Source organism: Octopus sinensis, linkage group LG1, assembly GCF_006345805.1.
Source record: "Octopus sinensis linkage group LG1, ASM634580v1, whole genome shotgun sequence".
NCBI lineage: Eukaryota > Metazoa > Mollusca > Cephalopoda > Octopoda > Octopodidae > Octopus > Octopus sinensis.
Window position 1 is genome coordinate 197,564,992 of NC_042997.1, and position 5,050 is coordinate 197,570,041.

Sequence of the window (5,050 nt, forward strand, 5' to 3'; positions counted from 1 at the left end):
CTTTTTCAGAAACCCTCCTTGGGCAACAAGGTGCTTGATTTATATATACATGAAACTGATGATTTTTATTTTTTTCTAATTTACATATAAATGGGATTCTAAATTCTAAATTGCTTTCAAGACTATCGAACATATTTATATTTGGTATTTTTTTTTTCGGTTGTCGTTACGTTCTGAGTTCAAATTCCGCCCAGGCCGACTTTGCCTTTCATCTTTTTGGGGTCGATAAATAAAGTACCAGTTTGGCACTGAGGTCGATGTAATCGACTTAATCCCGTTGTCTATCCTTGTTTGTCCTCTGTGTTTAGACCATTGTAGGTAATAAAGAAATAGGTATTTTGTCTGTCGTTACGTTCTGAGTTCAAATTCCGCCGAGGTCGACTTTGCCTTTCATCCTTTCAGGGTCGATAAATTAAGTACCAGTTTCGCACTGGGGTCAATGTAATCGACTTAATCCCTTTGTCTGTCCTTGTTTGTCCCCTCTGTGTTTAGCCCCTTGTGGGTAGTAAAGAAATAGGTATTTTGTCTGTCGTTACGTTCTGAGTTCAAATTCCGCTGAGGACGACTTTACCTTTCATCCTTTCGGGGTCGATAAATAAAGTACTAGTTCGCACGGGTCGATGTAATCGACTTAATCCCTTTGTTTGTCCCCTCTATGTTTAGCCCCTTGTGGGCAGTAAAGAAATACATATTTATATTTGGTATTTTATACATTCATTAACGTTTATGTTGTGGTTTCAAATCCCGCTGAAGTCAACTTTGCCTTCCATTTTTTCAGGGTCAAAAAAAAAAAAAATCAGTGAAATAACTATAGATTTAATATTGGGTAATCTTTCAGTTTAGGGTGCTTAAAAAAGTAAATAAAAATGAAGGGGGAAATACGAAGTGGGGATAAATAAGTCAACTGTTGTACAACGTAGATAGACCCCGGCTATAGCCACCAAAAAATGAAAGAAAGTCTTTTTTTTTTCTGGAATAGAATTCCTCCTTATGAATTCGTGTAAACATGACAAATAAATTGTCCGATGTTCCAAACTCGCCGCAATTTTCTTTTCATCCGCATCCACATACTCTCCATATTTTACGTGTGGAGGTCCTCATTTGTGGGATCTACAAAGTTCTGGTGTACAATCACTTTCTGAGTGAAGGTGCCACCATTTAGGCGTCATTGTTATTTACTTTTTTAAACACTCTAAACTGAAAGATTACCTTAATATTGATATAAAGCACCTTATATTCTTTTATTCTTTTACTTGTTTCAGTCATTTGACTGCGACCAGGCTTGAGCACCGCCTTTTGTTGAGCAAATCGATTCCAGGACTTATTCTTTGGAAGCCTAGTTCTTATTCTATCGGTCTCTTTTATTGAACCGCTAAGTTACGGGGACGTAAACACACCAGCATCGGTTGTCAAGCGATGTTGAGGGGACAAACACAGACACACAAACATATATACACACATATCATCATCATCATCATCATCATCATCATCGTTTAACGTCCGCTTTCCATGCTAGCATGGGTTGGACGGTTCAACTGGGGTCTGGCAAGCCAGGCCAGTCAGATTTGGCAGATATATATACACACATATATATATATATATATACAGGCAGATATACGATGGGCTTCTTTCAGTTTCCGTCTACCAAATCCACTCACAAGGCTCTGGTCGGCCCGAGGCTATAGTAGAAGACATTTACCCAAGGTGCCATTCAGTGGGACTGAACCCGGAACCATGTGGTTGGTAAACAAGCTACTTACCACACAGCCACTCCTGCGCCTATGTAAACAAAATTATAATTGAAGAAGGCAAATAGAAAACCCATGTATATTAATTGTTGGTTTCTTTGTTGGTATATTAATTGTTGGTTAGGCAATAAATCACTTAATGAGAAAAAATCAGATGCAGCAGTCTTGATTTTTTATTTTCATATATAACATATATACCTGTACATCTTTTAAAACGTTGTCATTTTATGAGATTTTGCTGGCAAATTCTTTAATTAATATAAACATTTATTAACACGAAAGAAAATTACCGAAGGTCTTTCATCTAATTCTTCCAAATCTTTCTGTTAAAACAGCATTGAAAACATATTCTGTTGTGTCTGGGGAGAGTCATTCTCTTTTGGTGCCTTATAATCTAACACACTCATCGGTAAAATTTTTGAGAATTTAAAAAATTTTTATCACAGCAACTGGTCGCACACCACAAGGTTTAAAGGACCCTATTGAAACAAGCCAGCATGCTCGTAGCATTATCACGACGATGGCGAGGCTAAGACATTGGGAAAGCCAAGCGCCATCACCGGCATCACCTGATACCTCGGTGAGGTAAGCTGCCAACATTGACAAGAACTTTGCGGTTAGTGGCCCAGTCCCTCCGAACATCTCAAACATCACAGGCTGGAAGAGATAGTTTACTGTCAGGCCCCAATACTTCAGGGTTTTTTCCCATTCGGCTTTGGAAACAGTGACCTTCCTACTAACCGCCGCATGCAGGATGTGGGAGGAAGCAAAGGTGTTGCAGACTGTGGCGTCCCAAATGAGGCACCCACCTCTAACTCAGGGACAGAGGATAAGATCATATGGTCTCCTTCCATCTCTTCTAGATAACCCCAACAGCTCCAGAATTGAGGAGATATTAATCTGAGCCAGGGGCCTACTTAATGATTAGATTTAGCTCGGTGGGATGAGTGAAGCGACCAGCATTTAGGCAGCAAGACAGACCGTGAAAACCTGCTGGGTCCAGGGGCTTATCACAGCAGCATCTCAGTGCCCTACAGACTTCACCTCCCACTCTGAGTGTGATGGAGATGTGGAGTTCAGCTAGGCTGAGTAGACCTCCAATGTTGGCACCAATCCAGTCCCCTGAGAATTTTGCACTTGCTGAAAGTAGGCAACACCTTGAAAATCAATCAGATTGATCAAGGAGAGAGTTGAAAGTGACACCTGAACGCAGATTGTTCCATGTGCTCTGTCTCCATCTGTCCTCCACTGTAACTGGAACTGACAAACCCAGTTCTCTCCACTGAGATAGAGCTTCATCCATCTCCCTGTTAGAATTAGTCCATGTTGGAGAGGAGAGGGTGTTGCCTACCAAGGGGGGGGGAGCGTGAATGGAGGAAAGAAAACAGGGAAGAGATAAAGACAAGTACTTGCACAGACCCAGACCTCCAAACCATTTGGGCAAAGCATCTTGGTCACTGGTGTCTGGGGAGAGTTTGACATTGACCAAACATTCGAGTTTCCTGAAGATTAGGTTGTCAAAGTAGTGGAGGTGAGAATTAGTTTTCTCTTTATATATATATATATATCATCATCGTCGTTTAACGTCCGCTTGCCATGCTAGCATGGGTTGGACAGTTTGACTGGGGTCTGGGAAGCCAGGAGGCTGCACCAGGCCCAGTCTGATCTGGCAATGTTTCTACAGCTGAATGCCCTTCCTAACGCCAACCACTCTGAGAGTGTAGTGGGTGCTTTTTATGTGCCAGGGGAGGCTGGCAACGGCTACGATCGGTTGGTGCTTTTTATATACCACCGGCACAGATGCATTGGCCACATACGGATGGTGCTTTTTAGGTGCCAGGGTATAGGAAGTTTATGAGAGGTAATGGTGTCATTGAGACCCAAAGGTGTCAGGTAATGCTGAATAAGTGCTATAGATAGACCATAGTTAAGTTCCAGGTTTGGTGATTATGCGAATAAGGGTTCAACCTAAAATCCTTTGTCTCTCTCTCTCTCTAAATAGTTCTTCATCATAACAAAAGACACACACAGAGGTGTGACTGTGGTAACTTGAGCTACTGCAAATAGCAGAAAATTTCTCTTAAAACACACCTTCTTCATCAAAAGAAAGACACAAATTCATGGTATTTCAGGATGAAAAAAAAAACCCCAAAAAACTATGCAATAGGTTTGCCTCTGATGTAGCAAAGGTAACTCTGGGCCAAACAAAGCACAGACAAACATACTTCACATTAAAAGATTATCTACTAAAAAATACTTGTAGAGTTGACGGTATATCTTTGATGTTTCATTACCTGGTAAAACTCCATGTATTTTAAACATTTTCTCATTATGTCCTATCTAAGACTTAAAGACTGTTCAAGCAGAGTTGTCCCCCTTAGAAACCGCAAAATTGTGTGACCCAACCTCGTTTTTGAGGTTATTTTTATGTAAAAAAGAGTTGTGCAAAAAATATACTTAATTTGGTAGCCGAAAGATTACTGAATCTTTTGATACCTCATATGTCAAAATCGGCAGGAACATATGCATATACACACAAACTCTATTATATATACAGACACATATATATAAAGATAGATAGATAGAGAGATAGATATGCACACACACACACATATAGAAAGTTAGATAGACAGATAGATAGAGAGATAAATATGCATACACACACACACACATATAGAAAGATAGATAGATATGCACACACACATACACATATAGAAAGATAGATAGATAGACAGATAGATATGCACACACATATATAGAAAGATAGATAGAGAGATAGTTATGCACACACACACACATACACAGACACGCATCATCAAGAGTAACCATTTAGAAATATCAAATCGCTGACATATGAAATACAAAGGTCCAGTTGTTTGTAGAGAACAAAGGATGATGAAATTAACTTTACACGTAACACTGCTTAATACATAAACACACTGTTTCATTATTCATTAACTTTGTGATGAAGGCTTATATAAATCTTTGCATTGTCTTGGCATTTTCATTCTTGTTAGGTTAATATTTATAGAATAATATTTTAAGTGATTTGCTTACAGTAAATAAACAAGTTATTTAGATTGTTTCAAACATAGTTATGCTTTATAAAAATGCTTCCAGCTGTCCTGTCAGATTGTATATGATTAAATAACAAATGAAGTTAGTTTCCACTCAGAAATGTGAAAAATAAAGGTTAATTTCTTGTTTTGTATTTAATTAATATCTTCATTAAATAATTAATAAACACTGCCTAAAACTCAAAGGAGCTGAAGTTAGTTTCCACTCAGAAATGTGAAAAATAA